Source organism: Ambystoma mexicanum, chromosome 6p (genome assembly GCF_040938575.1).
Source record: "Ambystoma mexicanum isolate Mex_15411 chromosome 6p, UKY_AmexF1_1, whole genome shotgun sequence".
Taxonomy (NCBI): Eukaryota; Metazoa; Chordata; class Amphibia; order Caudata; family Ambystomatidae; genus Ambystoma; species Ambystoma mexicanum.
In genome coordinates, this window is record NC_090935.1 from 914,295,798 (window position 1) to 914,319,182 (window position 23,385).

General features: G+C 45.3%; 1 protein-coding gene across 1 annotated transcript in view; it reads left to right on the forward strand.

The window, feature by feature from the left end:
• The first annotated feature begins 5,302 nt into the window (after nt 1-5,302).
• Nucleotides 5,303-23,385, forward strand: part of ARL14EPL (ARF like GTPase 14 effector protein like) — a 310,837-nt gene continuing 292,754 nt past the window's right edge. Inside the window, exon 1 of the mRNA XM_069626549.1 lies at nt 5,303-5,391. The gene's annotated coding sequence lies outside the window, so the exon portion shown is untranslated. The remainder of the gene's footprint in view (nt 5,392-23,385) is intronic.

Below are 23,385 nucleotides of genomic sequence, written 5' to 3' on the forward strand. Positions count from 1 at the left end.
AGGACATGGAGCTACCTCACCACCCAATTAGCCCACCTTCTCTCATAACCTATGCCTTCTGCCATGAAATTGCCTTTGTACTTGTTCTTGCAGAGTATTCTCGTCCTGGGAATGCACAGGAGTGAGGACACTCGCTATCATGTCTGGTACTCCAAGTTCAAACTCTATTTCCATCCTTGGCTCACGCGACAAGAGGCCACGATTTGGTCTATTCTGCAGCTTTTAAATGCTTTAAATGAATTAAAACATGGCATCCTTTGTGTTCTTTCGTGCACCTTAACATGAGAGGATTCATCCTCTGCACACTCATTGTCTTTAGAGTAGATAGCTGACCTTGATTTATAGGATCTTGAGTTCAGGCCAGACAGCCTCACCACGCAGCTCCAGCAATCTGTTATTCTACTGTGACACAGCTTTTAATCCCCCCTTCATGGTTTCTGGATTATTTATTTCATGATACCAATGTCCAGTTTCTATACAATGATGGCTTTGCCTGCATTCTATTCATTACTCATAACTAGCATGTACGATGACTTGATCTACCTTGCGTTTCAGCGTCTGTACATTCATTGAACTTCTGTTTTCTGCAGCACTTTGTTAACGTGTAATGTTCTTTTCCACTTTGATAGTCCACTTGATTCTTTACTTCGTCACTTGTCCTCTGGGATCCATACATCGTCTTCATTGAGCATCTCAGGACATCGTGCACACTTTCTTATGATGTCATCAGTTCATTTTCTTAGCGCTTTCTCATATTCCTTTAGGGAGTTCCTCCTGTAGGTTGTCATCAACTCGAGGGTACATTCGATAGGGTTGTCTCAATGGATATCTCCTTCCAAATACTCGCTGCAGTTTTGGCACGATAGCTGGTGTCAAACAAGGCACGGTCTCAAGTCTCCAATACAAAGGAGAATTTAACGCCTGCTTTTTGCAGGCGTTAAAAACCAACCCGCAAAGGGACCAGGGAGCTAATTACGGTACCGCAATTTGCGGTGCCGTAATTAGCACCTTCCCCATTCCCATTATGCCCTATGGGGCAAAAATGGGAATGGGGAAGGGGGAATTACCGCCCACCAACCTTGGAATAGGGCAGTAATTCCCCTTTCCACGCAGGCGGTGCCGGTATTTTACCAGCATAGCACCTTGGTCCACCGCCGTCCGTGTAATGAGGCCCTTAGTCTCTTGTGTACGCCGTTTGATAATCTTCATCTCTGCGAGGATCGCTTGTAATTGTGCCTGAACGTCCATCGTCTTCTGGAAGATCTGCGTGGGTGAATTTGCTTGACATATTGCCTCTCACCCCGGTCTGTGTCTGAGTCAGAGGGCTGTCCCAGAATATCCACCTCAGTGATGCCAAAGCTTTTATGGTTCAAAGCACTAGAGTCAACATATAACTAATGAAGCCGAACCTATATGGACCTGGAAGTGAGGGTAGACTCTGCTGTACCGATCAGCACCACGCTATCAATGGGACTCCCATGACATCACCACATTCAAAGGCTTCTCTAATAACAATATCCCCAAAGCTGGTGTAGCAGAACCAGTGGCTGGTTGTGATGTGCAGGATCATGTAAACGGGGTCACACATCAGTTCAGGTATATATTTGCTGAGGACTCCATGCGTAGGTATGATGCTATTCTTCAGTCTAGGTTCATCATGCACAAAGATACAGCTCATAAACTATGGATGGAACTTATTCCCTACGTATCTGATACATATCATATCCAAATGAGGTCACTAGTTCTGGAGGGGGGTGGGCATCCTTCCCAATGATACATGACTGTAGTGTGGCACCAGTGTTCGGCATATGTACTCCTTACTTGCAGTAGTCAGGGCTCATTTGGATTGACTCTAGCCCTCCACGACATCTATGTGTCCAGAACACATATATCAGGGACCAGGGACAGATCACTCATGGAGCGGACTGGCGATCGTTTCCACCCTGCATTATCGAGAGGGCCCTCGGGAGACTGTAGTCAGGTTCCACAGTGTGCTCTGCAGCACCTTCAGTTCCACCACCTCCCGCAGAGCCAGTTGAGCCGGTAGGGTCGCCGTGTGGGTCTGCGCTCATACAGAGGCACGGTAAGAGCTATCGAGGTATGGATCTCACCACTGGCGTCTAAGTTTGTCAGCAGGCTGGCCTCTCAAATTCCAAAATAACACTGCCAACCTGGGACGAATCCTGCCTAGGTCCACACAGTCAGGGTTCTTCCTCTCAGGCATTATGGTGCAGTGATGGATCCCCTTGTTTATAGCCACATGTGGCGATATGGCGATCTGGCACACTCTCCTCCTCGGGAGCGCAGCAATCAGGCGGCCAACTTGTTCTTGCTCTCAAACGCCCTCAGATGTCGAGCATCGTGATGAGAAAATGTTCCCATTACTCTGGGAGGAGGATTGGGTTGGAAAAGCTACCTGCAGGTCCATCTGAAGCACTTTTGGGGTCCTCGGCACGGACATCTTTGGGGGCCCTCTCCGCCAAACCAAAAGAATGAAGGGATCAAGAATACTGGTAGTGCCCCCACCGGTCGCGCTCACAACCTATAGGTTGATATGCTGTCTCGCAGCATAGTAAGCACATTTACACCCTTTAAGTCCCCTTACCCCTTCATTCTTGCTTGAATCAGAATAATAAACAAGTAGCATTTGAACACCAACATTAGCAGTCTACAAAGGAGTTACTGTTTTAGTACATACAGGATACTTTTTATCAATAACATCCAGGAAGGTAGATCTAGTATTAATGCAGGACGTAAAAGGGAAATGTAACCCATAATAGACAGAGAACTCACATTAGCTGCCTCACAGAATTCAAAAATGCTCGTGCATGGATGGAGACCACCAATTGGGAGGAAGGAGAGTGCTACACGTACTGTAGCATGGATAGTGGAGGCAGATTAGAAGCTACCAGGAAGGTGTCTTTACCCAGACAGACTGAGATTAGAAGTGGGATATGGTTTTCAAATAGTGATGTCATTGGATATCAAAAGAACAAATGCCTGAAGTGTGCGATATAAATATGCTCACTATTAACACAGTGAAACCATGAATAAGGCTTTTATGAAGATCATACCATAAGAAGGAAATCACTTGGATGGCCTGACAATTTTGAAAGGTTTAGGGACTGGCAATATTGAGAGGTTAGGCAATACAAGATTAAATGAGATGCCCAGGATCACACATTGGTTAAGGGGTAAAGGGGTGAAGCTGGGATTTGTGCCAACTCTACAATTTCTGGATTTTAACACTTTCTTTTCCAGTTCTTACCATGAACTAAAACAATCTAATTCTTATTAAAGAAAACAGACTTGGAAAGTACACACATCACATTATCAAATATTATCATTTTTAAACAAAATATTATAGAAGGGTGTTATGCAAAATGGGAATTATTCTAGCTTCATTCTTCCCTTCATCAAGGGAAGTATTTAAGAACCAGCCTACCAATCGATGTGATTTAACACATTTAATCTGGGTTTGTCTGTTGTATTTTAAAGTTTTAAATACTTCCAAAACAATGGCTTGTGACATTTTCATTTATAAACGTGCATAAAAACCTTAGAATTTTACCAAAAAGCAAACCTTTTTTTGTTTCAAACAAGCAGACCTTAAAATATGCTTGCCTGAGGCAAGCAACATATGGTCCGCTTTCTTCTGTCTACCAACCTTTCCATCCAAATGGCCTACATAAAAAGAAAGATCAAGTAATGGGCTAAACGATACCAGCTGCATGCAAGAAGGCAAACCTCATAGAAGACAGCACAGTAATGTAAGGTATATTAGATGATTTGACCAGGATCACTGTATCGTCTGCTGGCAAGTCCAGTATTTAAACATGAACACTGTTGTTCCATAGTCTTTAATTTGGATATTTATTCACCTGTTGGACTAACAGTTTATGCCATCGTTGGAGGCGATTGCCTGGGTTGTACAACACCCCATCTGAATAAACCAATTTCCAGACCTTCACCATATGGATGTTATGTTAGTTTTAATAGCAACCCCTATCTGGTACAGGTACATTGATGATAATAGCAGATGGTGTTCTGTAAAACCAAATACGTATGCAGGCAGGTTTATAAAGTTCCGACATAGAAAAGGCTCAGCCAGCCCTGCTGGAATGTGCTATTCTTATTTTGCATATGAACAAATATCTCTTCAGTGGGTGCTTCACACACTGAAGTAACTTCTGAACCATTGTGCCACTCAAGTTATCAATAAGCATTTCACCATTGTCTATTGCACATGATCAACATTATTCCCACAGGAAGGAAAGAACGCTACAGAGTTGTGCCATAAGGAACACACAAACTATGTATACCACAGTGAACATAGAAAGCAATACAAGATTAATTGATTGATCAAGGCAGAATGTACTGGTCAAAACAGAAAGGCAATGTTTTTAGAGCCTCAGCAGCACCCCATCAAATATCCTGACGTGTGTTATTTAAGACTGGTGAACAATGGAATCTTACTTCTTCAGATCAGGCAGCCTTGTGGGGCACCCTCCAAAGTGAGGTCCCTGGGCAAGTGCCCCTTTTGCCCTCCCATAAAAACGGCTCTGACTACCTGACCCGTATTCTCTGGGGATTTCCTGGAGCTGCGGCTTTATTCTAAAAATGTTGAACATTCCCTCGGGATATTCCAAAATTGCCAATGTAAAGTACATGTTTCAATGTGTGCCCCGAGTGCTGTTCAGATGTGCCTAAAATACATTTTCCACGTCCTTATTTGAATTTATAGAGAACCATAAGCCCCCGTCATATTTTTAAATCTGGACTTTTATTTGAGCACTATTACTGGCCACTTAATTGCGTAAACGTTCCTTATTAACACCAACTTTATCGCAAGTTAAGTTAAAACGCAAATGGGAGGACTCTAGATCTGCACCTGGACTGTATTCCTGTTCATCACTGAAAAGTTAAGCATTTATTTGTAATATGTTAATTATAGTTCTAATTTGTGTTGCAAGCATCTTAGCACCACCTAACAAGCATATATGTTCATTCGAGGTACGGACATTGCTCACCATTTCATTTGATGTGCAAATGTTGCTCATTGCCCATAAAAGTTAGCGGACCTCTCTTTTAGGACTACACATCCCACAAACTAAGGAAAAAAACAGGAGTGGGTAAATGATTTGCAGCTGACGTGAAATAAAATAAAATAGCCAACAAAAAGACAGGGACTACTAAAGTATTTTGTTGGGGGGCGGAGGGGCTCACCTTAACATATGTACTCTGCGAACATGCAGTGAATTTAAGATAAATGAGTAAGCCTGTCACATGTCAAGCCGATAGGGTTTGCTGGGATAGGTGTTGCGAGGGTTCATAAATTGCACTGCCCGCTCTGTCAGCGAGTGAGGAGATTCGGGCGTGCTGCTTCCAAAGGTGAGGAGGGGCGGGCAGGGGGCTGCTCGCGCTCAGCTGGGGCTACGCGTGGGCGTCGCCCGAAGCGCGGCTCTAGAGATCATCAAACGCAAAGCTGATTCGGCCCTTGCTTGCCGCCAGCATCTGCGCGTTTTCTGTAACAATGTTTGATTGTGGTGTGCAGTTCTGCTTGCGGACTTTCCTTAGTGGAAACTCGCTGTGGTTCAGTAGTTGGCGTCTTAAACTTCATCTAGCTCCGAGAGAACCCGGTTCAAAGTGGGCGGTGTAATACAACTCGCACAAGCGGCGAGCGATTATGCGAACGCTGGTGGGCCGTGGCACATGGGATCATTTCGTTGGATCTGTAAAACTTTGCATGTTACCCCCCCTACAGTGTGATTCTGCTCTCCTGCCTTCCTAGGGTAAGGCAATGTGTGAAGCCTGCAGACTGTTGTATTGTGGACGCTACCTCCACCCAATCTCTTCCGTTAATCCAAGGTGTGCAATTCCCAGCGTTCATGGGGGTTTCTTGAATGGCATCCATGGGGTGGGGGTGTGTCATTTTTTTAACTAGACCTATTTCAGTTGCATATAGCTCATCACGCCCTCCTGTTTGCATTCTGGTCCTTGTAGTTTTGCTTTTTCAATTAATAAATGCAGTACTACAGCTCCCAGATTTCAAAATCATAAGGAGTCCCCCAACTGCCTAACACAGGCCTATGTTTTGCTTTCATTAACAATAATGGGTTTAATTTAATTCAATCAAAAAACACATTTGAACATTGCTTTAATACTAAGGATTGCTGGAGGGCCGAAATCTTTAGCACACATTTTAGTAGCCCTCTCCCAATAAAGGGCCTTCTTTTTGCGACTGTTCTTCTATAGATGGACCAGAGGCAAGCATCGTGCTTTGCTTTCTTTGCTAGATCTCTTTAGCAACCATGAAAGTGAAGCCATTTAACAACCCGAGCAGTGAAAATACGACATCTCCCATCGAACCGTGTTTTGAGTAGTTCTAAATATTTCTACCATCTCTCCTTTGCATACCCAGTGAAGTGACCGCCCCTCCACCAATACCATGCCCGCCCCTACCTAACCTCACATTCTGTCTAGAAAACTGAGATATCAAAAAGGGAGGCGGCCGTTCTGAATAGGTTAAGAGTAGGACATGCAGGCTTGTGAGGTTGGGAATTTAGGTTGTGTGTGGCAGTCCAGCAACAGTGGAACACTTGTAAAGTGCAAAGCTAACGTGAGCAGTATTGGCCAGGATCGACTGGAGAATAGAATTGTCTCCTGCATCAATGAGAAAGTGGCCTACAGTTGCAAATGGCAGTCATTCCTTTTGTGACAGAATAGTACCCAAGGCTTTATATTTTATAAAGTGTGATGCAATTTTAAAGAATGTTCAGCAACAAAAGTTAAATCTACTAGCCACATAGTGACAACTCCTCAAACTGCCCCACATTGGCCAAAAAAGTGGGTCACTTTTATGATTAAAGAGCTGGCCCACTTCAGCATTTTGTGTTTTTTCTTCAGGCATTGCCCTATAGGCCAGTCCAAGCCTGGTGTTGGCATTGATGTAAGAATTGTAGCGGGCATGCTGGCAATAAACAAAGTGGCAGAAGGAAAGCAGTGGAGGCTTAAAGTTGTGTGAGGGGGTAATTGAATGAGATCTTGGGGTTAATATACATCTGCAAATAAGGGGTTCAGCGTAAATACTCTTTAAAGATGGGAATCGACAGCTTCTAATCACAGGGTTCCACCCGGTAAGAAGAGCCAGCCCTCTCTCTTTGCTGCTCTTTACCAGAGAAAACGCAGCTCTCCCTGCCCCTAGTAATGTAGATATCTATTGTATGCGCTTAAGGTCACAGAACAATATAGTGTTGATGGACATGACTTCATATCATTTTTAGGGGTCTCGCTGGGCCGAGGTGTAGACCGGGTAGGCCCTAAGGGGGCCCGGCCCACCCAAAATCCGTAAAAGCCCACTCGGCAGCGCTATGCGGGCATATACAGATTTTTATTTTTTTATTTATTTTCAGAAATAAACATAAGATGAGAACAGCAGTAATAACCAGAAACACACAAATATATCATAAACAGTAAAATATTTGAAGACAACTCTTGTAAAAACATTTCTAAAACCCTCCCTCTAACATCAAAACAGCAAGACGGAACTAGTATATATCCAAAAATGTACCCCAAATTCTGTCAAAAATCAACATTTTCTGTTGTCTTCTATAAATTGTATTCTCCATGTCCGCAAGTTTATACATCTCCTCAAACCAATCTTCTAACTGTGGTGCAACTCGAGACTTCCAACCACGTAGAATCATTTTCTTGCAGATCATGGCTCCCCTGAGAAACCATTACATCCAACACTTCATCACATCCATGTACCATTGTCTTGAAATCAAGATCAATATGTTCCCAAGCACACTCGGACACTGCATACTTCAGACCAAAAGTCATGCACACATACACAATTCCAAAGCAAATGTTCCTGAGCAACCCCAACATTTGCTCGAGTCCGACTTACCTCTCTTCAGATCGTTCTGGGCTCCAGTAGACCCTATTAAGTATTTTGATTTGTCTTGATCTCTCACATAAGTTTAGCGAACACACATACTCTGCCACATCTCGGACGAGGTAACATAACCCAACTTTTTACTCCATTCGTCCTGTAAGCTAACATTTTAATCGTATCTAGCAACTATTTTTTTTATAAACTCTACTAGCAATATAACCTTCACCGGATGCCCCCGTGGTAGTAAAAATACCCAGATTCACATCATTACTCGACTATGTCCCATTTCGTTTTCAAGTCCTTCCAGGGAATTCATCTTTGGTCTTTCTAAATATCTCCAGTCAGTTCACCCCACTCATAAACCATTCAGACCAAAACAACATTTTCCTCTTGTCTTTAATTTTGGGATTAAACCAAATGGAAACATTAGGTGATTTAGTGCATCTGCACCCATCATATCATATAGATTCCGCCAAGTATCTCGTAGGAACCATTTTGCCAACCGAATTCTCTTTTGTCAAAACCGCCCTGGGAGTTAGACCAGTAAGGCCCGTCTCAGTGGTTGCCCAGTCATCTGGGGAATCTTTCAGAAATGGTGCAATAAACTGACTAGAGAACGCTGAGTGGTACGCTTGGAAATTAGGGCCGCCAAGACCCCCTTTTTTCAGTGGAAAAGTTTCCACAGCTTAAGCCTAGGCGGCTTCTGATCCCAAATAAAAGATTGAATGAACCATATATTTCCTTCCAGTATCGAGGACTAATCTTTATTGGAAGCATGCTGAGAATATAGTAATTTTTGGGGCTGAGGTAATCTTCAGTGCATTCACTTTGCCCCAAAGCGACAGTTTCACAAGACCCATCTTTCCAAATTCTCTTTTGAAATCTTTGCAAATGTCACACATTTTCATCCACCACATCACTGACCACTGGCATTAACCAAATACCCAGATAGCTCTATCTTCTCTTGCACCATTTGAAACCCCATGCCATGATAGAAGCCTTATTACATGTATAGGTTAAAGGCATAACCTCTTGACTTGGACCAATTTATTTTGTATCCAGCCACCTGATTAAATTTGTCCAAGATATCCATCAACACTGGTAAAGAACTGTCAAGATCTCGTAAAACCAATAAAAGATCGTCCGCATAAAACCAAATTCTCTATTCAACACCCCGAAAGCCAACCCCTTTCAATCCATGTCCAGATCGAAATGCAATTGCCAATGGCTCAATTGCTCAAAAAATAGCAGTGGAGATAAAGGGCAGCCCTGCCTGGTATCCCTCTCCAAATTGAAGGAATCTGACCTTATTCCATTTGTTCTAACGTCAGCTGTCGGAAGAGCGCTTAAGAGCTATCCATGAGATGTAACCTTCTCCAATATTCATATTACGCAAAACTGAGAAAAGATATTCCCAGTTTACCAGCTCAAAGGCCTTCTCGGCGTCAAGTGAGAAGACTGCCATATCCTCCAGAGATGCCTGGGACATTGTAAGACTCAATTTGCGACTGTTACTAGATGTCCTTTGTTTTCTAACAAAACCAGACTGATTGTCATGGTTCAAAGTTGTCAACAAATGTTCAATTCTCATAGCTAAAGCTTTCGCCAAGATTTCGTTATCCGTATTGATCAGACTAATAGGTGATAGCTAGAAGGCAAATTCTGATATTTTCCCCTTTTCAAGAATACTGAATGTTTATGCCACTGAGGTGGGACCAACTACATTAGCTTCAGACCCCAGTTGTTAGACAATCCTGGCTAGGTCGGCGTTGATCCGGCACGCATTCTTTTTGTCCTACTGCTGATTGCACGCATTCAATTTGGCTGCATGGTCCTTGTAATGTTTATGGCACTCTTCTACGAGAACCCCGGCTGCACAGGAACTGGCATGGGAGCGCAGAGGTGGAGAGGCTGCCCTTTCAGAATCTCTGAATGGGTTAGTGGTCCCTTCAGTTGACTGTGCCTTTTTAAACTGACTGCTTTACATTCAAGTAAATGTAACAAACAATAGGGGAGCCCCTGTGTGTGAGTGGGGGCAAAGTATGTAGAATTTACAAAAACCGACAAAGGGGTACTCGCACTCGAGACAGTCCTAGATTCTGTCCGACATTCAAATTAAATCTCCATGGTAATTTAAAGGCTAGTGTTTGCGAGGCAAATCACTGGGGATACACCAAGGGAGCAGTCTGAGAAATGCTAACCATAAATTTATTGTTGAAAGCATAGTTTTTTTTGAGATTTTACACAATTTCTAAAGCAAAAAATAAGTAGAATAGAGCAATTGAAAAAATAAAGAAAAACAGAACATTCATCACAAATATATCAAGTGCAAAAGAAGGGATAACATATTAATCACATCAAGATAAAACAATTATTACAGGCTACCCATAGTTCCTGCAGCATAAGGCCTACCAGGGTGTATAAAAAATTACCTGGTAGGTATGTAAAAAGAATATTATTTTAAACTATGCTTTCAACAATAAATCTATGGTTGGCATTTCTCAGACTGCTCCCTTGGTGTATCACCAGTGATTTACATTCAAGTAAAGCAGTCCTTCCTAGGCAGGGGAGCAGGCAAATGGACAGTTGCCCCCCAGGCTAGCTGGACCGTTGCTCCATGTGCCAGAATCTAGCCTGCCACAAAGGAACCAGTCGAGCACAGCCTGCTCAGATTCTGTGTGACTGGGGCAAGGCATTTGTGTTTCAGCAGATGTGCCTCCACAATGAGTGGAAGGGCAAGCAGTGTAGGCTGCAGAGGTATGTTCATAATGGCCATTGTCCTTGTCTGCATTTAAATGACAGATTATGTACAGTAGCGGTTCATATCACTACTGTTTTTCTTTATGCCCAAATGTGTACATCCTGGCGTTTTAATGCATTATATGGGTAAGGTGGGGAGAGGAGACAATCCGAGATGCCCACCTTTTTACTCCCTCAACATGGGCTTTTGGAAAACCATGTTCACCGTATTGCAGTGAAGTGACCTGTGCTTTTTCAAGGTGGTGGTGAAAATGGGTGGATTTTCTGCAAAAAGTCTGCCTAAAATACCACTGATGGTATTTCATCAAACCCTGAATTGGGTGAATGCTAATATCAAGAGTATTTGCCAAATACTGACTATTTTACTTTCACCACACTACTGTGAATGACTGAGTCTTCGATCATTTTTCATTGTCTTGTCCAGAACACTCTTCTCTTATGTGACCAACAAGAGACCCCTGCAAATCAACACCAGGTTCAGATACATAGACTCAATGTCACATAAATGCAGATACACCCTTCCACCTATACACTGTCCCAAATATTCAAATACATTAACCCTGTCACAGAAATCTGACCGTCTCCCATCACCAAGTCCAGGTATTATCCCACTTGCAGTGCCCTCTGTTTCTGTGAGTTGAAATATGCAGCTGCATTTCCAAGAAGGTGCAACTAGGGAATACAAAAAAGCCATGTTCTGTGCCATCTTTTACCCTGCATTATCCAACAGCAGACCGCATAGCCACAATTTCAAGCAAGACCACAGCTTCTTGTCTGGCAGCGGGTGACTGGAAAAGGGGGTCTACTGTTTAACTTCAAGCCAGGGCAAAAGTTGGTGTGGGGCAAGGAATGGGCTTAGTGTGATGGACAAGGAATTGGTTACTGAGCAATGTGGGGTGTGAAGAAGGTGCTTTTAAGGGAATTGAATTACTAGTTAAAAGGATGGAGCAAAAGGGGGACAAAATTAATTGTAAGACATGAGTGTGAGGGGGGCATTGAGAATGTGATGCAAGGGAAGGACACCAGAGGCTGATGGGTAAGCTAAATGGGGGGGGGGGTAAATGAGACAGATGCACTGATATGTCAGCAGGTTGACTGTTGCTGAGACCTATTTCTGACCTGCATGCCACTGCCCCCGATTGTGGGACTAGCTTGACCCACTTTCTTTTTTCTGACTAAGTGATGCATACTTGCTTCATTAATATATTTCAATTACTACCTCTTATTATATTTTTCCAGGTCACTTTATCATGTGATTTGAAAGTCCACACAATTGTACAGACTAAGATTATAATTCTAGTACATTTTCCATATAATTATAATCTTAGTCTGTTTCTCAGGTGTATTTGCCTCAGGATACAGACAATTACTAGGCTTCCCCCTTGTCGAGACATGGGTGCATTGATGACCATATTTTTAACAGCATACTAATTTATCCTTTGGATACCAATTTTCCAGAAAGCATTTGTTTTGCTTCTAATATTGAATATGGAATAGGATAAGATTTTTCTCCCCTACTTTCTGAATTGGAAATTGTGGAACCAGGAAGACTGGGCTCAAACGCCCACTCCCCCTCCTCCCTTTCCACACTTCATACATTGTGTGAACCTGAGCAAATCACTTTTCATATGGGTTTATAGTGTTAATTTATAAATAATAAGCATACTGGTGAGGAGGCAGGATACCAAGTGGGGGTTGGGTACACAGTGTGCAGGTATGTCTTGTGTTGGCTGGGGAGATCTTTTGCTGTGGCAGCACGTGGACCCGAGAGTCAACTCATCTGGTTCATAAATGGCTCGGCTACACCAATGATTTATCTCGCTTCAACACCTCTTTACATTGCTCTAAAACTAGAGATGGATGGGTGGAGATGTAGCCTGCGGTCAAATCTCAGCTTTCCCATTTCGCCAATTCTTATTATCCTTGTGAAAAACTTTACTATGTTTGGTATGTGGGAGCATTTCCAGCGGTCCGGGTCTCAGACACAACAAATATAACTGAAAATATGTTGATTAAAAGTAAAGAAGTGTGTACTCTCTGGAAGTTGGGGCAGCTGCACTCTGGGCTTGGGCCATTGCACGATGTGCCAGAAAAGTAACCTCCCCACAAGCCACATGTTGACAGTCCTCTCCTGCCTCTGAGCTGCTTACAATTGGTTATATCTGTGCTTTAAGTGGACTGGGTGATCAGGGTCAGTGAGGTCCAAAAATGTTCTATTCTGCTCGGGCCCTGCCAAATCTCCCTGACCAAGTCCTGTACAATTCATCCTTGCCCACGTCCTGTAGTTCTCACTTGTGTTGCACTTTATATGTGTGTCTAGCTCTTTGTGTTACTATCTATTTGTATCCCATTTGAGCTGTCTCCTCATTTCCCGCACTCCAGTTATACTACCACGCTGTTTCACTTGGAGTAATTTGCTACTTTTCTAGGCTAAGCTTGAGCCTTGGGGCTATGGCACACTGAAATATATCAGATTCCAACCATGAGCTCCATATAATGTATTTTTTTTTTCATCGTTTGGTTTTGATTGCTAGCCTAATGCAGTTACTAAGATGTCCACCATATCGGACTGATTTTTGCTACCAATATTGTGATGTAATAAAGTTAGCAGGCTTTGAAGGAAACGAGGGTCACAAAGTCAACAAATACTATATCAATGACTGATTTATGGATACAAGAGAAACTTCATCAATAAACTCTCCACCCTCATTGAAACCTGCTGAGGAACACAGGGTAGCTGCATACATGAAACAATGAGCAGATGGGCCTTCAACTTCACTTTAAATGCGCCCATCATAATGAGTTTCCCTGCAGACTTACAGATGTGCAATTTGGCTTCAAATATGATAATCCGAAAGTGGGTCTGCTGAGAGCAACATACCACACCTGCTTCTTGGTTTGAAGGGGGTCATTTTCTTCCTCTGCTAATTGCAGAGGCCTCCTTGCCTTAACACTGGCCTGTTGGCAGCCCCATCCAAACCTCATGCAATCTTGATTGCTTGCACCCAAGTTGCAGTGCATTCTTTGAACTTCATAGTCCAATCACAAATGCCTCCTCTCATGGTTTTTCACGGCAGGAGGCATTTCCATTAATTCGTGTGAATCCAATGATAATAGCTGTCGGATTCCATATCAATCTGCCGTCATCTGTGTTGGATGCTGACTGGTATGCATTAGAAAGATGGGGTGGTGTGTATGCACCAGTTCTGGGTACCTAAACAAACCAGTCAAAACCTTGGCATGAGAGGTTAAATAAAAGATGCAGAGTTCTTGTACACATGTTTGTTTTTCTTTACTGCTCCCTTAAATCTGGGCCAGTTTTGGGGAGGATTTATTTTCTCACAACTTTTTTGCAGATGAGGCATAGTGAGAATAAATGATTTGCCCAGGATCACACGCTTTGCTTAAATGGTGAAACCAGGATGTGAGCCCAGTTGGTGACTTAAGCAATAGGCCCCATATATTTCCCATCTATATCTGATACGAGTATTATTGTTAAGGTTTGAGTTTGAAAAATGTTGAATTTTCTTTCACTATAAAACTAATCTGCTAGAGTCTTGATTCACACGGTATGTATTATGCTGGCCATCTGTCATCCCCCCCATTCACACCTCTTCGTGGACAATGGTCCTTCACACGGCACCCCAGCTTCTTGGCGAACCACCTCTAATTCGGCTTATTGTAATGCTTTGCTGCCGCAAAGCAGGGGAGCAGCTGTGCTGTCCTGACGTTTCATAAAGCAAAGTGTGAACAACGAGCTGTGAAGGCTTTGGACAGCTTGTGCGTGCGTGTGTCTGGCAAGTTGAGTACTGGTACGCTTCAAGAAGTTCTAGCCTTCAATTCGCCAAAAAATAAGTGCAGGTGCTGAGGGCCGTTTAGAGTCAGCCCATGGACTATAGGGGTCCCATAAAACTGCCTCCTGAAATGCCCTCACTAACAGCCTGCTTGGCTCAGGCGCCAGGGCCACTGAGTTTGAGAACATTAAACCAAAAAATATAATCTCAGCAACCTGGTCACTGGAGGGGGGAGGGGGGATTGTATTTCATGTTGGACGGAGTGCTTCCTGAAGAGGACATCATACGCCTGTATTTGAGGCAAGAAACATTCAAACTTGGGCACAAATAGTCCAAATCGGCCACCCGTAGGCTGGAAGTGGGTGAGGGGGCAGGTGATTGGTCCATCGACCTCAAGAAATGCAGGTGGGCAAGATGCAGCCTCAAGTGAGAGGCCTAAATTACCCCTCTTGCCCCCCCCAACCTTTACTTGTTAGTGAGCAAGTGGATGAGTGCCCTCCCAGGACAGACAATACTTTTGATAAACCAAGACACTTTTATGGAGTGCAGTCTAGGGCCCAGTCTCTTAACCCTGCCTCCCTTCTCGCAGAAGAATAATGCAGGGGTTGTCAGGAAAGGTTGTTACTGTTGGCAGGAAAAGCTTGGTGGAAGTAGACTCCACCTCTGAGGCACGAGCTTTCCTCATCAAGAAGAGACTAGAGCCAACAAGCAGTAAACGTTTACCAGAGGTAAGGAAAATGTGGCAGATGCACCTGAGCGAGAAGAGGGTACTGCGGTTCTGGTTGAACCTGATCCATTGTATGGCACCCTAGATCGAAGGAATGGAAGCCATGCCCCTGAGAATCTGCCACAGGAATACATAATTCCGCCTCCTCACAGAGAAAAATGCAGCAGAGTATGAGAGTGTATTGTTCTCTGCCTGAATTGGAGCGTGAGGTGTGAGAGACACAAATCACTTTGTCCAACTCGAGGACCTGAGCGGATGGACAGATCTTGACGTACATGTCAAGATAAGTTAGTGGATCTCGCCAGTCCTTGGGCTAAAATCATGGACCCGGATTCCAGTGAACATCCCGACCAGGTGCCGGGGGCGGTGTTTCCTCAGGAACACAAACTGCACTGGTACTCAATGCAGCTGTGGCCTGCTGCTCGTGATGCACTCTACACTGGGGGGCGGGGGGTAAGATGGCTGCAAGAGGATTAGCTGCGCAAAGCTTTCTTGTCGGCACAATCTTTGGTGCAACCAGGTGCAAAGAAGACTCCAGAGGGGCCAAGGTTCAAGCAGTACTGGAAGTAACTCCAGCCTGATGTTTGTACTTTCCCACCAGAGGTTAAAAAATAAACACTGGTCCTTAGCTGGCTGCTTTATCGCTCCTCGCCCTACACTTGCAGGTCATAACTATATCTAGTATAGCCTCCCCCTCCCAGTGAGGGGTAGTTTAGCCATGTTCTTGGACAACTAACAAGAGCCCCCCCAGAGATGCCAAAGTGATACCAACATGTGGTGCCCTAGAATTGATTGGCTCAGGTGGTGCCCCCATATTTCTCAATGTTGTTGGAGACGCAGTTGCTGAACGCAGGGATGGTCTTGCTTTTAGGTCTAATGGGTGATGTGATTGTATGTAGAGACCGTTTCCTGCGACGCCTGCTCTTAGTATGCAGGAATGGTAATCCCCAGCCGGGGATACAGTGCTATGCTGACCTTTCCAGGTGGAAGGTATTCATCTACACCAATATTCTTAGAGGACGACAACAATTCCAATTTTCCTACCCCACTGGGTGTTCCTCCTTTTTGTGGGTGGGTCATTTGTTAGGATTCAAGTGTGCACTTGTGCAGTTCTCAACGCATTGGTGTTTAACCTAGCTGCTCAATTCTGTGGCAATCTGAGGCGGCCAGAGGGTCATCGTATCCATGAAGGAGACGATTCTTATGTATAGCGTGCTTCTATCAATGTTGGCCTTGCTGCTCAAGAAATGGGAGAGCTCAAGTACTGGGTGATGCATTTTTTTTGCATGATTTTGGGCTCCCTCAAAAAAATGTGGGCAAGTTGGATCTGGTCCCTTCTGAGCGGCTGCAATTGTGGTTTTTCTAGTAGATGCAAGGCAGCCAATATGCAGATGCCAGCATGGGATAGGTCCATCAAGAAAGCATTAAACGGTGCTTCAGTGCAAGCGGATATCATTTTGGGAGTTGCAAGTGTAGATTGGTGGCCACTAACGGACTTTTAAAACCGTACTTCCTGGTCCAATATTTAGACTACGCTTCGAAGAGTGAACATTTGCAACTTCCAGAGTGGTCTGTCTTATCACTCTGTGAATCTAAACCGAAAGCTGACTTGAATTGGTGGCTGAGAAGAAATGGGCACTTTGAAACGCAATTTAATTGCCTAACATGATATGAAAGGTTATTTATAACGTGCTTAATACCCAGAGGTTTCTAAGCGCGGACCCGGGGGTCGTACCTGTGGTGCTCTGTGTCGTCTTGCTTCCAAGGTGAGCACGTTGCCCCTGAGCTATCCTCCCGAGACGAAATGCCCAATAAATTAAATAAACCTATGGAAATCCGGAATGGATGAGTGATATTTGGGGGTGCTCCAGACATAGTCATAGACTCTGCAACTAGCAAGAGAGCCTGTGGGGGGCCCAGGTGTGGTTCCACTTCCACAGGAGGGAGGTGGACACATCAAGAGCTGAGCATGGGTATAAACTAACTGTTTGGAGCTGCAAGCTTGGTCCTTTGCAATCAGGTCTCTCTTGGGCAAAGTGAATTTCTGTTTTCAGCTGGATATGAACAGCTTCTCAGCCATTTGGTGCATACTGTCTAGACAAGTCGAGGTCACTAGTTTTAGTGGAACTAGTGAAGGCCTTCTGGCACTACTGCCTGGCCACGAAGATCTCTTTGACTGCAGAGGAGCATTGAATGTGGTGGCTGGCTGGAATTTTGAGTTATTGACAAGATTTTCTGTGAATTTAACAGAATCTCATGGCTCTTCTTATAGACCTTTTTTGCATCAGACTGCCGGCAGGTTGCCTCTGTACTTCATCTGGAGGCTGCATCCTGGGGTAGAATGCTTGCTACAGGTCTGGACTGTAGGCACAGTAGGAGTTTTCACTTTGCTCTGATAGTGAGGACGGTGACATGAATGAGGAGCAAGACTGTCCATAGTGATGGTGCTCTAGTGGACATTGCCTGTGTGGTGCCAGTTCGACTGGAACATTCTATGCATTTTCTGCGGATTCACCCAGTCACAGTGAGGATGTTGATGGATGTTGCGCAGCTTGCCTGCAATTGCAAGACAGGTCGCTCTAATTGCTAACTTGCATGATTTTATGGCACAATAGGAGTTTTCACTTTGCTCTGATAGTGAGGACGGTGACATGAATGAGGAGCAAGACTGTCCATAGTGATGGTGCTCTAGTGGACATTGCCTGTGTGGTGCCAGTTCGACTGGAACATTCTATGCATTTTCTGCGGATTCACCCAGTCACAGTGAGGATGTTGATGGATGTTGCGCAGCTTGCCTGCAATTGCAAGACAGGTCGCTCTAATTGCTAACTTGCATGATTTTATGGCACAATGGAGACTGCTAGGGTTCTCAAAAGTCCTGTTCAGGAGTCACGTCCAGCGACTCCAAGAGCTATCAAGCAACTTGGGTGGCCCCGAGCAAATGGTGTTTTTAATGGGACCTCCGTCTCATTTCATGATCTTCAGTGGAAACGTGGGACCGTCTGGCATCGTTCACAGGAAGGCAAGAAATTCAGCACTATTGGGGTTCACAGGCTGGCCATCTGTGGGTCGTGGGTTAGTGGAAACGGTGGTGGCAGGGAATCCTCCAGCAGTACAAAGTAGGTTATTTAGGCTCCTAATGCCTATATATGCGATGCAAAGTTGGACTAATATTTTTAGAAAAGGTTCCGATTAAGGCCGATCTTACCCCTGATGGTGCATCAGCAAATTAGTTGTGATTTCTTGTAGGCATATCACATTGCGGGGCATCAGACTTTCCCCAGAGGATGTTTTAGCCAGAAGGTGTGTTTAACATTACCAAGAGAACCAAATTCAACTCTAGTGATTGCCTATCAATACTTTGCAAACAACCTGAAAGTGTGTGTGTGTGTGTGTGTGTTGCATGATGGAATCGGGGAGTGGCTGAAAGCTAGTGACTGTGGTGGGGGTGGCGAGTACGCCAACTAATTATTCATGAATAATTTTGGAATGTTGACAACCCCCTCAGAGTTAATTTGGCTTTGGGGATGGCTTCAAACGCATTCTATGTGAAGTTGAAAACCAAAAGATAGTTAAAGTGGCTGCTTAGTCTAATCATTACACATTTTAAGATGCTCTACTGGCTCCCGATTCAGGGGTGGCAGCCTCGTAGTTAGCTTTTTTTTTATTTTTTTTATTTTTTAAAATTTTTATTTTGAAAAATAAACAATACAAACCAAACTTACAGCATTATTTACAATAAACTCGTGAACATCAATTAACGCTCATTACAGCTCCCCAAATCCCCCCCCCCCCTCAAGAGCTTATTTGCATTTCTAGTTCTGTATCCGCTGCGTGTGGCTGGGTATCGCTTCCTTCCGAAGCTGCAGGATCACTACTGTGCCAACAGTCCTGTTATTAACATTCTCCAAGCCATCAGGTTACCCACATCTTCCTCCCCGCAATTGCTACATGCCTCCTGCCACACCGCAGTTTCAGCCTCCGCCCATTTTTGCAAGTCCCGCCACCATACCTCTACCCGTGGCTTGTGGCATTGCTTCCAGCCCATAGCTATCCTTCTTTTAGCAAGCACATATGCCAGGTCCCTCAGTTTCCCAAGGTGTTTAGTGTTCTGTGGTCTGGGAAACCCTCCCAACAGGCACGCCCAGGCTGTATCTATGTTGAGCGAGACCCCTTTATCCGCTAGTTTCCGTGCCACTTCCCCCCCCCCCCCCCCAAAAAAGCTTCAATCACTGGGCAAGAAGACCAGAACATGTGTGTCATATCAGTGTCTTCCTCATCGCATTTTTTGCATGCTTGTCTTCCTGCGTTTGCAAACTTAGATATTCTCTTCGGGGTCATATAGGCTCTATGCGTTATGTATAACTGTATCTGCTGCAATCTAGCATTTCTGGACACTTTCTTGTGGTATCCTATAGCACGTTCCCACATTCCATCGGTCATCTGTGCCCCCACCTCCGCTTCCCAGTCCAGCCTCAGATGAGTTAAATCCTTCCCCCACCCGGGTCATCACCATCTCATATAGTCTAGAGATCTCGTGCCCTCCTTCCGATATGTCACATATTGTTCCCATTAGAATGTCTGGCTCTTCCGCCAGTACAGTCTCTGGCCAGGTTTTGCGAATAGTCTGCACTAGCCTAAAATACGTGACATATTGGCCTCCATGCAAGCCTGTCTCTTCTCCCAGTTCTTCGAAATCTTTAATAGCCCCTTCTTGCCATATGTCTCCCAATGTGACCAGCCCAACCGATTCCCAATAGGTCCTGATTATCATCCTGAGCTGGTTGTCTCCCCTAGCTAAGGCAACTAGTGGCACCTGTGGGGAACACGGGCATGGGTTCTCCATCAGTTGGCATACTCTGTGCCACATCTTCCACCCAAGCAACAGCATACCCCGGCGTTCTTTCATTTCAAGTCTAGGAACCCAGATAATCTTTTAGGTAAAACGGGGTGCAGTCCTGCCCAAACAGCGTAGATTCAGGAGTTTCTTCATCAGAGAGCCATTTGGTTACATATTGCAGCTGACTGGCTACATAATAGGCCTCAAAGTTCGGCAGCTTAATGCCCCCTCTATCATGGAAGTTCTGTAGCTTCCATAGCGCCACTCTATTGCGAGTGCCATGCCATAGGAAGTCCCTACACGTGCTGTTCAGTTTGACAAACTTTTTGGGTATCAAGTATGGTATATTACTGAAGAAATGTAACCGCCTAGGCAGGACCACCATTTTGAGCATCGCCTCCCGTCCCATCATCGCCAGAGGCAGCTTCTCCCAAAACTTCATATTTGTGCGGATTTTTTTCACAGCCACCTCGGTGTTATGCAAGTGTTCCCCCTCCACAGTATGATATACATCTATTCCGAGGTAGCGGAAGGAATCAGCCGCCCAAGGTACGGACAACACTGGCAACCGTTCCAGAGGGGCTCCTATGTAGCTCCCCAATGGGAACATGCTTGTTTTTTTTTTGGGGAGTTCACCGCTATGCCGGACAGTTCTGCATACTTTTCCATGACCTCTAGAATGTACTGAAGATTTTCTTCCGGATATTTCAAATACAGTAGCAAATCGTCAGCATATAAGGATATTAGGTGTTTCTCTCCCCCTGCTTCAATACTGACCATGTCATATTGTCTGAGGTACACTGCCAGGAGCTCTAGGGCCAGAATGTATAACATCGGGGACCAGGGGCACCCTTGTCTGGTGCCTCCTACTGAGTTGCCACCTCTCAGATATCACCGATCCTGTGCGTACTCTGGCCAGTGGTTCACTGTACAACAATTTCGCCCACCTAACATAACCCGGCCCCTTCCCGTATTCTTCCAGGGCCGCCAGCAACCATGGCCACCTCACTGAATCAAAAGCTTTGACTGCATCTAGGGACACCACCGCCATTTCCCCGTCGCTCCTGTTTCCCTCTTCAATCACCCGGTGGAGTCGCCTGTGGTTGTGGGTTATATTTCTGTTGGGGACATAACCTGTGATCCGGGTGTATCAGTTTACTGATGACCCTTCGCAGCCTATTAGCCAGGACCGCCGTCAAAATCTTGCTGTCCTGGTTCAACATTGACAACGGCCTATAGGAGCCGCAGCAATGCCCTGGCTTGTTGGGCTTGGGGAGCAGCACGATTAGTGCTTCTCTGAGCGTGTCCGGTAGCCGACCCTTCTCAAAAGACTCATTGAGCATCTCTAGCATAGGGGGGAGTACTTCTGCTTTATATATTTTGTAAAACTCGCCCAGGAATCCGTCCGTACCCGGGGTCTTGCAGGTGGGCAGCTGTTTCACCACCTCCTCTAATTCCTCCAGGGTAATCGGTGCGTCTAGTTCCTCCCTTTCTTCATCACTAATCTTAGGTAATTCCATGTCTTTTAGTGTTTCTCTAATCTCCTCCTGATTGTCCCCTCCTCTGTCCTCCTATAATGTTCTATAGTCCAAGAATGCCTCGTTGACTCCTTCCTGGGTGTCAACCACCTCCCCGTCTTCTCTGGTTATTATCCTAATCGGGGGCCTGGGGGTTTCGCTCTTATATAACCACGCCAACAAGCGGCCAGTTTTATCCCCACCTGCATGTTGCCTCTCAACATACTTTTTGTAGTTAAGGTTGCAGAGCCTTTCCCAAAGCTCCGCGCACCTCTGCTGCAACTCGAGTACAAGTTCCGCGTCCCCGCCTGCCCTGTTGCTTTCGCGCTCCAGTTTCTCTTCCGCTAGTTCTGTTGGGACCCCACCCTGTAGGTTTACGACTTAGCAATAGCAGCACCCCGCAACACCACCTTAAAGGCCTCCCAGAGTGTGCACGCTGAATCTACGCTGCCTGTGTTCACCTCAAAGTACTGTGAGATCGCATCCCTGATATCTTCCTGCAGACTGGGTCTCTGAGCGCCTCTGCCCGGAGGCGCCACGTCGGTATCCGCGCCCTGGGGCGGCAGTGCTGCCAGGTCAGCACCAGAGGCGAGTGGTCCGACGGGACCCTCGCTCTATATTCTATTAGGGTGGTCTCTATCATCACATCTGGCGTGGCAAAAAAAATATCCAGCCTCGTGTGCAGGTGCTGCGGAGCTGAATAGTGCGAGTACTGTGTTTCATTAGGGTGTTTCAGTCTCCAAACATCCGCCAGCCCAAAGTCATCTAGTAATGTCTGTAATACCCTGGCCGCTGGGGTGGGCCTATCAATCTTCCCATCAGATCTGTCTGCCTTTGGGTCGAGCACACAGTTAAAGTCCCCTCCCCAGATAACCGCCCCCCCCACACACGCGCCCAGGTGAGTACATAGGGTTCTAAAATACGTAGCAGTGTTTTGGTTGGGGGCATATGTATTTATAATGCACACCTCTTTATTCTCTACCAAGGCCTTCAATATGACCAACCTACCCTCCGTGTCCACCACCTCTTGTGTAAGTTGGAGTGTAACTTGCGGTGCCACCCAGACCAGCACTCCCCTAGCGTAGGCAGAGTACGGAGAGCCCACTACAGTACTTCTCCACTTCTTCCCCACCAGTTCCAATTTTTGCTGGGTCAGATATGTTTCCTGCAACAGCGCAATATCAATCCTGTCTTTTTAAGTACATCATGACTTTGTTTTTAAGTAGCTGTTAATTCCCCTGACATTCCATGTTACGATCTTAAGGTCTCCCATGGCTCATGAGTGTCTTCTTGCCTCCCATGTAGCGACTCCCCTTTGCCCACGTGATACAGATACAGCCCTCCATTTTTGCTTGTAGCTTCTCGTTCCAGCTCAAACTCCCCATAACTATGTACACGATAAATCCCCAACTTCCCATCCCTTCCCCAACATCACACACCCCAACTGCTGCCCAGCTCCATTCTCAGAGCTCAGTAGGGTGAAGTCGCCCTAATGGCCACTTAACTAAAACTGTTGTGGGGTAGAGAGAATCGCTCCGTAAGGCTCCCGTTAATTCAACATTAACCACAGTGCTTATGACATATAGTGCAATAGTCTGACCTTCTCTACTGAAGGCTGCGCAAGCGACTATATTCGAGTCTCACGTGCCGCGCCATCTTGCGGCACCTTCTTCGTGCATCACTTATCTCTTCCAAGCTCTTTCTCCGTCCGAACTTCTGACTCCTGGGGACATCCTTGCGCATCGAGCCATCCCATGGCATCCTCCGGGGTCTCAAAAAACAAAGTTTTATGTTTATGAATGACTTTCAATTTTGCCGGATACAGTAACATATATTTGTGGCCCGCCTCT